Consider the following 11,890-nt stretch of genomic DNA (forward strand, 5'->3'; position numbering starts at 1 on the left):
GAAACATAAGGTACTCTGTAAGAAAATTGGTCTGGTGACTTAGAAGAGTCAATGTCATGGCAAAAATATGAAGGAACTCTTCTTAATTAAAAGGCATAATAACCAAGTGTAGTGTTTGAACCTTGACTATATTCTAATTTGGAGAAAGAAAATGTAGTAAGTGTTACATTTGGGGTAAATGGGAAAATTTGCATATGGCCTTGATAATAAATAATTACCAATTATTTGGGGAAGTATCCAATTTTTTAGGTATGATATTGATATTGTGAGTTTTTTAGTAGAATGCCATTCTAATAAGGAAATCCACTTTGAAGTACTTAGGGATGAATTGTCTTAATGTATGTAACAATTTTTCTTTATATTGGAAATATTTTATAATAAAAGTTGAGGAAATGAATTTAAAATAAATGCTGACAATTCCTAAGTGTATATTCTCAGTCCAGATTGCTTGCTGAGCTTTAGATGCATATTGTCAACTTTTCAAAATCTCAATTTAGATATCAAAGTGGCATCTCCAGCTTTCCATAACCAAACATGAGTTTGTGACCTTTCCCTCCAAAACATATCTATCTGTGGTCTTCCTCATCTCAGATGATAGAAATTCTACCTTTCCAGTTGCTTATGCTAAAATCTTAGAAAATATTCTTTATACCACTTCTTCTCTTAAACGCCATATAAATATGTCAAGATATCCTGTTGACTCAAAAATCAAAATATACTCAGAATCCAACTACTTCTCATCACCTCCACTGCTACAACTTTTGTCCAAGCCACTGTCTTAATCTCTTGCTCATATTCCTTCACTAACTCCCTAACTGCCTTGTTTCCATCCTTGCCAATTGCAGTCTGTTCTTAACCAGCATCTAGAGTGACCCATGTAAGTGTTTAGTGCGTTTGGGCCAGGAGCGAAGTTCTGCCATCTTTAACATAACACCTTCACAGCGATTTTGGGTTTTGCTATATCATAGCTGATGATGAGGGAGAAAAAGTCCAGCAAAAGCATCTTTAAGGAGAAAACCTGAAAGTTGCATATATCAATTCCTTTCATAGGCCATTGGCCAAATTTGGCCACATGATCACAATTAGCAGTAAAAGACACTAGGAAACGTAGTCTGTTGTTGAATGACAATGAGTCTAGCTAAAAATCAGAGTATCTGTTGCTAAAGAAATCATGGGAAAATCTATACTAGGGGTTTTCAGAATTTCCCCCAGTTAACTATTCTGGTTACCGAAGTATCTATGAATTTACTGCATCCAGACCAAAATCCTGGATTTTGTAATGTGCATTCCTCTTCATCATATCTGGATTTGGCTCTTCAAAATCAATCTGTTAACTAACTGACAAGCTAGCTGCTTCTCTCTCTTCTAATATATGTTGATAGCATAAGAACAGCTATAACCATAATAAAATGAGAATTTGGAAAAATGGAAAGAATGGGAAACAGAGTAGTCAGTGTTTCATAACAGTTATCAAAGCTCAATGGACAGAAATCACACATACTCCCTCCCCAGACTGTGGCATAGGTTACTTGGTTCACCTATCTTGCTCTCCCTGGTTTCTGCCTTCTGGGCATACCTCCTTTATCCACTGTTCACTGGGGTCCTTGCTCTGGAATATCCTTGTCCTTTGTCTTGTGTGACAACTCTGAAGTAGGATGAGTTGGAGAGTGTCCCCTCTTTGGGGACTAGGCAGCTTTCACAACCCACTTTCTGCCAGTGAAAATTTGGGGGCTCCAGGGCTGTTCTAGGGATCAAACACAAACTCTGTTATAAGAGAGGTTTGTGGTTTCATTGGCGATACAATTCCTCAGGGGTTTAGTTCATGCGAAAGGTAGCACACCCAAATATCTCAACAGGCCGTTATTGCAATATTCCTCCTTTATTTACTGGCTTATACGTTAGGCCTACCTCTTTAACGCCAAAAATTTTAGATGGCCCCATGAAGGCAACAGAAATAACAGGAACAATAGATGTCTTTGATCTGATCTTTACATCTGGATAACTCTAGGCATTCTCTTAGCTTTTGCTGTTTGAAGCACAGATATAGTTGTAATTTTTGACTTTGAAAGACCCCAAATTTCTGGACTTTCCAGCACTCTAACTTTTTAGCCACAAAGAGATTCTCCATTTGTGTGCTCCTATGAGGTCCATCTCTACATGAAACCAGGCCAGTTCTGGTTTGTGTCCATTATCTTCTTGTAGTTACCTCCAAAAGATGTAAGTACCAAGGGCGTGGCTAAGATGGCAGAGTAGAAAGACGTGGAGCTCACCTCCTCCCCTGAGCACACCAAAACCACAACTATTTACAGAGCACATATTGATGAGAAAGGCTGGAAGATTAGCAGCAAATATCTCCTACAACAACAACAAAAAGAAAAAGGAACCACAGAGACAAAGGTGGGAAGTGGGTAGACAAGACCCATAACCCCAGGTGTGTGACCCACTAATAGGAGGATAATTACAATTGCAGGGGTTCTCTCCAAGGAGCAAAGTGTCAGAGCCTGGAATCAGGCTCCCCAGGCCAGGGGTCTTGCACTGGAACAACAAGCTCCCAGAACCTTTGGCTTTGAAGATCAGTGGGGCTTACTTTTGGGAGAGTCAGAGGGCTGTGGGAAATAGACTCCACTCTTAAAAAGGTGCACACAAAATCTCACACATTCCAGGACACCGGGCAGTGGCAATAATTTGAAAGAAGCTGGAGTCAGGCCTACCTTCTGATCTTGGAGATTCTCCCAGAGAAGCAGGAGGCAACTGGAGCTCATCTGGGGACATAGAAACTGGCAGCAGCCATTTGGGGGAGCTAATTCTACCACTAGGACACTGGTGCTGGCAAGGGCCATTTTGGAGGCCTCGCTCTAGCTTATTAGTGCTGGGCCAGGACCCAGCACTGCTCACCAGCCTGCGGGTACCAGTACTGAAATGCCCCAGGCCAAGCAGCTAGCTGGATGAGGACACAGCCCCACCCTCCAGCAGGCTGGCTTCCTGAAGGCCCACTGAACCCACAACCACCCTGGACCCAGCCCTGTGCACCAGAGTGCTCAGGACCCAGCCCTCACACCAGTGTACCAGCACTAGCCCTGGAACCCTCTGGGTCCCATCCCTACCCACCAGCAGGAGGACACCTAGCCCCAGGACCACAGCAGCCCGTCAACCTGCTATGTCAGGACCTATATGATACAGCAGTTTCCCACCTGGATATTTATCTGAAGAAAACGAGAACACTAACTAGAAAAGATATACACATCTGAAAGTTCATTGCAGCATTATTTATAACAGCCAAGATATGGAAGCAAACCAAGTGCCTATCATTAGGTGAATGGAAAAAGAAGATGTGGTGTATATGTAGATATATAGATATATTACTCAGCCATGAAAAAGAATTAAAGTTTGCCATTTGTGACAACATGGATGGATCTAGAGGGGCTTATGCTAAGTGAAATAAGTCAGACAGAGATAAAGACTGTATGATTTCATTTATATGTGGAATCTAAAGAACAAAACAAATGAATAAACATACAAAACATAAACAGAGTTATAGATACAGAGAACAAACAAATGGTTGCCAGAGGGGAGTGGGATGGGGGAAGAAAGAAATACATGAGGGAGATTAAGAGCTACAAACTTCCAGCTGCAAAATAAATGAGTCACGGGTATGAAATGTACAGTGTGGGGAAGATAATCAATACCTAAGTAATGTCTTCGTCTGGTGACAGATCGTAACTAGACTTACAGTGATGATCATTTTGAAATGTATAGAAGTATTGAATCACTGTGTTCTAGGTCAATTATACTTCAAAAATATACAAAGGAACAAACATACAAACTCATAGAAAAAGAGAACAGATTTGTGCTTGCTGGAGTTGGCAGTCGGGGAAGGGGGAATTGGATGAAGGTGGTCAAAAGGTACAAACTTCCAGTTATCAGATAAATAAGTACTAGGGATGTAACGCAACACATGATGAATATAATAATGAACACTGCTCTATGTTTTATATGGAAGTTGTTAAGAGAGGAAATCTCAAGTATTCTCATCACAAGGAAAATATTTTTTTTCTATTTCCTTAATTTTATATGAGATGATGGATGTTCACTAAATTCATTGTGATAATCACTTCATGGTGTATGTGAGTTGAATCATCATAGTGCACACTTATAAAGCGTTGTAGGGTAATTATATCTCAATAAAATTGGAAGAAAAAAAAGAAATACAAATTAACACCAACATATAATGTTATGCCAATTAAAGTAGCAAAATTTTATTATGTTTTAGTACTCATTGCTGGTCTAGACTAAAGTGAAGATTGTAATATTTATGCATCGTTTTTGACAGGGTAACCTGGTATGATCTAGGAATGATTATGGAAATATGGTTCGAGAACTGTAAAAGTGTTCCTCTTCTTCGATAAAGCAATTGCACTACTGAAAATGTTACTTAACCTAAAAGACGGGGAAAAGGTACATATGAGAAGATGTTCATTGCAGCATTATTTTCAAATATTTGGAAATCATTCAGTAGAGATGTAAAGTAAAGTACACCTACTCTATGGAATATAAAACATTAAAATGGTAATTCTGAAGGTTAGGTAGCAACTAGACAATGCTTGTTCTGAGTTTAATAAAACAATGACAACAAAGAGGCATAAGTAGCAGCCAAAACACAGACTCATTCTGAATTTTGCCAATTATTTTCCTCAGAGCCATAGTTCCAGGAGCACATGGTCTGCCTTCCAAGTTATGGCAACAGCCGTCTTACCGAACATTTTGCCACAGCATTATGCCACAGCATAATTCAGTTTCCAGCTCACAATATTTGTGAATGTTCCATCTTCCACTTTGTGCATTTCACATATAGTCATAGTTTTCATGACAGCAACCCACTTCCAGGGCTTTTTTTTTTTTTTTTTTTTTTTTTTTTTTTTAGGATTTCTGAACAATTAGAGCTCTAGAAAGATATCCCAAAATGCATTGGCTTTATACAAGAAAAGTGTTTTTGTCTCTAACACACTGGTTTAGAAGGTTTAGAAGTGAGCAGTCCAAGACTGGTAGGGAAGTTTCCAAATATGCTCTAAGTCATTACCATTAATCAGCTACCACAGAGGAGAAAACAGAGTTCAAGATAGGAATCTTAAAGGAGATATCCAGGAAGTTGTATACATTAATTCCACTTGTGTAGCACAGGTACAGACTTAGTCATGTGGGCACACCTAATTGAGACAACAACAACAACAAAATCAGTAGTAAGGTACTCACATACTCACCTAAAACTCTAGCTTTCCATTATTAAAAGGTAGAAGTAAGTTATTGATCTTTATCACCATCACCTCTGTGCCAGTTACTCTACTGGATACTAAAGGTATAATAGACAAAAACTGAGCAAGATATAATCCCTAGTATTACAGAGTGACTAGATTTCAGGGGAGCCACCTCTAGATTCTATTCAAAATTGTATGAAAACATTAGCTCTCATGTAAAATCACTGCTAACCTTGAAAAAGAGAGAAGAATAAAAAACACATTCCTGGGAATAAAGGGAGAAGTCAGTCTCTGCAAAAGAATAGAAAGAAACAAAAGATTGCTAGGAAAGAGGTTAGAAAAGAAGAGGCATTTGCTTGAGGATAAAATGACAAGTGAAAAAACATATTTCAATACCTAAGAAAGAGAAGTAAATTTGAGAAGGGATGATTACTATGGCTATACTAGGTGTAATAGACATGGGGTTAATATACTTTCAAGGAAGGGTGGCTGGAAATGGGAGTGCTGGTGGAAATTTTGTTATTTAAATCTAGCTAGCTTTGTAGTTTTCAGTCCACATCTACCTTTCAGGGTCCAGGCACACAGTACTACAGCTGGTGTGAATAGTGTTCATTGTTGGTGGCTCACATCTCTTTTTTTGTCTATACTGTACTGACTATGCTGAAATTAAATTTATAAGCCCTCCCTAGGGCAGCCCACTTTGAATAATTAGTGGGCTGAGTATAAAAGTCAGAGTACAAAAGCCAGATTCTGCCTATTTGGGGGACGACATTTAAGAGCCATGGCAATTCCAGAGACCACCACTCCATCCCAGGAGTGGGCTGGGACCTCCATTTTAATTACTTCACAGCCTAAATTCTCCTTTTGACCAATTACTACTGCTTCTCTCACTCCCGTATGTTTGTTTTTTCTGGTCTGACTACCTCATTTTGGAAACTAGAATTTCTCTAGCACATTACGTAGCCCTGACAATGGGTGAACTTTACAGGTGGCAAGGCAGTAATATTTTCCCTTAGCGATCTCACACTATTCTATGGCTTAATAGATTTTCAAGGTCATAGCCCACCAAGAAATTAGTGTCTGGCAATAACTGCATTAGTTCTCATCAGTTTGCAAGAATCTGGAGAGTTCTGTACGTTGGACCAACAACATAGCATGGCAATCATCAAAATTTCACAATTGACAGATGAAGAGTTTTAGCTCATTTGTGTGATACATCACTTATTTGCTTAGATGATTCTGTCTCTCTGCTCTCTTCTGAGAGCAGGGTCATGTCTAAATCATTGTCATGTTCTCAGTTTCTATTCAGTACTTTGAATACAATCTTTGCTTAGTATTTGTTTATGGAACTTAGAAAAGCTGGGGAGAGAAAGGGCTAAAATAAATAAAAATTGGGATCCAGTCTAGTTTCCACCTTTGAAGTTACTTTCAATATCAAGTTAGCTGTTAGCATTTTAAATTCTAAGACCTACTTGCCCTTACAATTTATATTTTCCTCTTTCTTTACATTGTTATTGCTTAAAGGCCCTCATGATTTTACACTAAAAAATATTAAAATAACTTCCTAATCACTTTCTTAATTCATTCTGTACAACATAATTAGAAATATCATTCTAAAATAAATAAGGAGCAAAGACATAAATATGAAGTTATCATGCTATTTCTGCTTTATAAGCTTTCTATGAAGACAAAATTCCTTGCCCAAATGTCAAGCCATTTAATACAGGGAGCTTTGCCTACTTCCCCACACAATCTGCTGCCGTATCCTCTCATGCACCTGTCCTGGAGTCTTGCCAGCTACCTTCCTCCCAAATGTGTCCTTCCTATTGCAATATGGCTCCCTTTTGCTAGGAATCTCCCTCTTTTCGTTTTTCACTTACTTAATTTAAACTACCACCTAATCACCCTGAAATTAAACTATTACCTCTTTTAAAGAGCATTCTCTGATTTTTTTCCTTTACCACACAGAGTTTGAAAATGTCTTCCATAATACTCTAGCTGCCTGAAAAATTAGATAATGTGTTTCATAGTCCAAGAAGGAGCAATACTATCAAATTTGGAGAACATTAAAGAAAAGAGAAAACCTTCCAGTTTGCCATGAAGGCACGCTCATTAATTGCAAGACGTGAGAAATGAATATTGAGTTAACCCGTAGAGGGAACTCAGAAATTTTAGAACAAAATGTAAACACATACATTACAGGAAAAAGCACTTGGTGTAGTACAGATATTATGGGCTTCAAAATACTTTTCGGACCTCATTCTATGTCAGTTCTCATTATTCACAGTAGTTATGCTCTATAAAGTTGGAGCAAACACTGAATTAGCAAATACTGAATCATTGCTTTGAGGGGAAATATAAAGTTAAGTTCCTGCAAGGCCAGGTCACATTTTTGTCAACCAATCAATACATAATCTTATTTTGTATGTGTTTTTTTAAGACACCTTGCTTAATATAAATCGTTGCTTCGGTAATGTTGAACTCATTATAACTATAGCTCATGCCTGAAAGAAGCTTAACTTCAATGAAGCTCATCTAACACACTTACGTTCCCCTTAAGGCACATCGCAGCCTTCTTGCACTTTAGAACACTAGGCAGCACTTCAGCTCGACACTTGGGGGGCTCTTTTAAACCTTGACATCATCAACAAAAAGCACAAAATGGGAAAGATGTGGCACTACATACACCAAGGTAAGGACACTTGTTTACTGCATGACAGATGAAACAAGAAGGTAGAGCATAGCTTTGTTTTAAGCTCAGGTGGGAACGTGTTGGGTGACTCAAATTTTTGCTGCTGAGAATGACGATGTAAGAACCATGATGATGGACTCGGGGTTGCAAATAAATTTTAGTGAGTAGGCAAATCTGAAAATACAGAAGAGGTTAATAATGAGGATTGACTGTATTCAAATCTAGTTTTGGAATATTCAAAAGAGAAAAAATGACTTGTCCTGTCTTCCCTTAGCAAGCAGTGTTTTTCCAAACTATAAAATACATTATTTCACCTATTTGTTTGTTTGTTTTTCTGGAGAGGTCAAGTGTGTTATTTGGAGATTATCCAAGTCAGGGCAGGGAGGATCAAGAAAGGAATGACAATTTGTGAAGATCAGCCACCACATAGAAGACGTTGAATGCTTGCTGCCCTGATACTTGTAATTAAAATGGCTGCTGCTGCTGTTTAAATTTGCTCGTATAAAAAGACTTCCTTTTCTTTTAATGCTCCAACAACTCTTCTTTTATTTGCTCTAATCTGCTTTGAGAAATACCCTTTGCTTCTATAGGTAAGTTTTTTCTTTTAATTAAAGTGAACCTAAAGAAATGCTCTTTATTTCCCCTATAAAAAGGTAACATGTAGGGTGTGGTTTTTTTTAATTATGGTTTTTATTTGCAAAAAACTTTCTCTCTCTTTATGAGTGACACAGAGTGACAATGGTGGTGGTTACTCACTCAATGACTCTTGCTTCTTTTGTCCTTCAGTTCAGGATTTGTGACAAAAACAGAAGGCCAACTCCTCCCTCAGACTGAACATTTGTCTCCAGTGCAAGGTAAAAGAACCTCTGTCCACATCCTCACTGGATTTTCCTGTTCGGTGTTTAGCCTAGCAGAACCAAAGCTCACGTGGTATTAACCAGATGCTCAGCAGAGAATTAGAAACCCTGAAATAATGGACAGCCAGGCCCCCTTAGAAGGAAGCATTCATGCAGACTGATTTGCTGTCTGCTTTAGACCCAAGTAGCATGAGGTAGTTACAACCTGTCATTTCCTCCCTGAGTAGGAGGAAAGCTTCACATGTTATCAATGAAGACACAGAATAATTTACAGTGTTCTTCTACTCTCCAACTTTTTGGTTTCCGTTTCCTGCATCCTCTGAAGGGTAATGCCTAACTAAAAATCTTGCATAAAATTGATGCTTCATAAATGGTGGTAGTAGCAAAGGAAAGAAGGGCAAACAAGAGGGAGAGAGGAAGAGAAGGCGGGACAGAGAAGAGGAAATATATGAGCAGGAGAGTCACTAGTGTCAAATACTGTTGAAAAAATAAGGGCAAAAAGGACTGGAAAAGAGGACTTTTGATTTGACATCTAGGTTATTCATAAGGAAGGAGCAATAGTAGAGTTGAGAGCCAGTAACCAGATTACAAAGTTTAAAAAATGAATGAGGGTGTTTCAGTAAAAATGGTGGATTGAACACATGTATCTTATTCACTCTCTCCTGGAACCCCACTAAAAACAAACTCCCATTGAAATATCAATTTTTTATTTTTATTGAGTTATAGTTTATGTACAATATTATATATGTTACAACTGTACAATATAGTGATTCACAATTTTTAAGGGTTATATTCCATTTATAGTTATTATAAAATATTGGCTATACTCCCTGTGTTGTACAATATATCTTTGTAGCTTAGTTTTTACATAATAGTTTATACCTCTTACTCCTTTACCCCTATATTTCCCCTCCCTTTGTCCCTCTCCCCACTGATAACCACTAGTTTGTTCTCTATATTTGTGAGTCTGCTTCCTTTTTTTTATATTCACTAGTTTGTTGTATTTTTTAGATTCCACATATAAGTAATATCATGCAGTATTTGTCTTTCTACGTCTGACTTATTTCACCTAGCATAATGCCCTCCAGGTCCATTGATGTTGTTGCAAATGGCAAAATTTCATTCATTTGTATGGCTGAGTAGTATTCCATTGTGTGTGTGTGTATATATATATATATATATATATATATATCTGACATCTTTATCCATTCATCTGTTGATGGACTTAGGTTGCTTCCATACCTTGGCAATTGTAAATGCTGCTGTGAATGTTGGGGTGCATGTATCTTTTCGAATTTTGTTTTTTTTATAAGTATATACCCAGGAGTGGGATTGCTGGGTCATATGGTAGTTCTATTTTTAGTTTTGGGGGAAATCTCCATACTATTTTTCACAGTGGCTGCACTGAATATCAAGTAATGTTTAAGGAATAGATCTACACAGATGGGGAGAGTAGGAGCAGAGACATCACTAATAAACTGTAGATGTTACAAAGCATATGGAATGAAGACAACTAACTTAGCAGCACTGAGAAAGCCAAAGCCTAAGGCTGCAGTGGGAATATCCAGGAATCATCTGGTGGAATCAATAGCACTGGATAACCTTGGTGCTGAAGAGTGGTGGTGAAATGAAGTGAGATGTGTGTGTTTGGGGGTGATGGTGGTAATCTCCTCTCAAGTCACATGAATTCCATCTAGGAATCCAACTGTTTCTAAAATAGCTTACATTTGCACCTTCTATTTTAGCACCACTCTGAGCAGAAGATGGCAGTTCTCTCTACTGTAGAGGACAAGGCTGAGGGTCTATCAGTCATGGTTCAGACAGGGAGGCAGAGTGACTATTAGTATTATGTGATTGGGTGTGTGCTATAGTAATTAGACTTCACAGAGCTGTGGGAGGAATGGGAAAATCAGAGAACTCACCACACAGTCAATAAATAAGCCAAGCGTGTCCAAGAATGGAATGGGACAGCAAAGCGGAAGCTCATGGAAATGTCTCTGGGAAGTTATTGCTTCTAGGTAGCTATAGCCCCTGTGAATCTTCAAAGGTCCTAGAAGTGGGTCTGAGCCCACTGTGGTTAGCATAATGAACACTCAAGAGGATGGGAAGGGTCCTCTGATGGAGTAAGACTCCCAAAGAAGAAAAGCCTAAATATTTGGACATCAGGTATTCCCTAACAAATGATTTAGACTAATCATGTTGCAGTGAAACCACCAGTCAATTAAGACCCTTCCACATGCATAGAGTTGCTAGTCAGGATTTTAGTTCACAGCATTCTAGAATATGAAGAGACAACCAGGATGGCTGATATCTAAGAAAATCTCTAACACAGAAGAAGTCCAAAGCAATAGATTGAACAAAACAACTTGGAAAAAGCTGAGACAATGAAGAGAAGAGAAAATTTTTAAATTGTCATTGATATTTTCAAAGAAATCAGATGTTATATTGCATTCATCAAACTCTAGGATACTATGAAAAAAACTATTTTGGAAACAAATGATATCCTACAAAAATTAAATATGAGAAGAAAAATAAAAAACTCAATAGAATCTTTGTAAGATAAGGTTGAAGATAACTCAAAAAGGCGGTTCAAACAATGGAGACAGTAGAGCAAAATAACATTGAAATCATTCCAGAAAAATTTCCAAGACTGAATATTGATCTAACCAAATTTATAAGTCTCTACTGGGAGAATGGTGAGATGGAAATTTGCATATATCCTTAGAGATGTGGAGTGGGGAGAAAGCTAACTTCTCATCTATCATAGTGGGAGCCAAAAAATAGTGCTTGAATCTGGAAAAAAATTATCAAGTAGTGATACAACCAGGGTACTTAGAGATATTAAGATATCCAGACAGTGAAAGTGCTCTTTAAAAAAGCTAACTGAGGGGCTTCCCTGGTGGCGCAGTGGTTGCGCGTCTGCCTGCCGTTATAGGGGAACCGGGTTCGCGCCCCGGTCTGGGAGGATCCCATGTGCCGCGGAGCGGCTGGGCCCATGAGCCATGGCCGCTGAGCCTGCGCGTCCGGAGCCTGTGCTCCGCAACGGGAGAGGCCGCAATGGAGGGAGGCCCGCATACCACAAAAAAAAA

Source organism: Physeter macrocephalus, chromosome 1 (genome assembly GCF_002837175.3).
Source record: "Physeter macrocephalus isolate SW-GA chromosome 1, ASM283717v5, whole genome shotgun sequence".
Lineage (NCBI taxonomy): Eukaryota > Metazoa > Chordata > Mammalia > Artiodactyla > Physeteridae > Physeter > Physeter macrocephalus.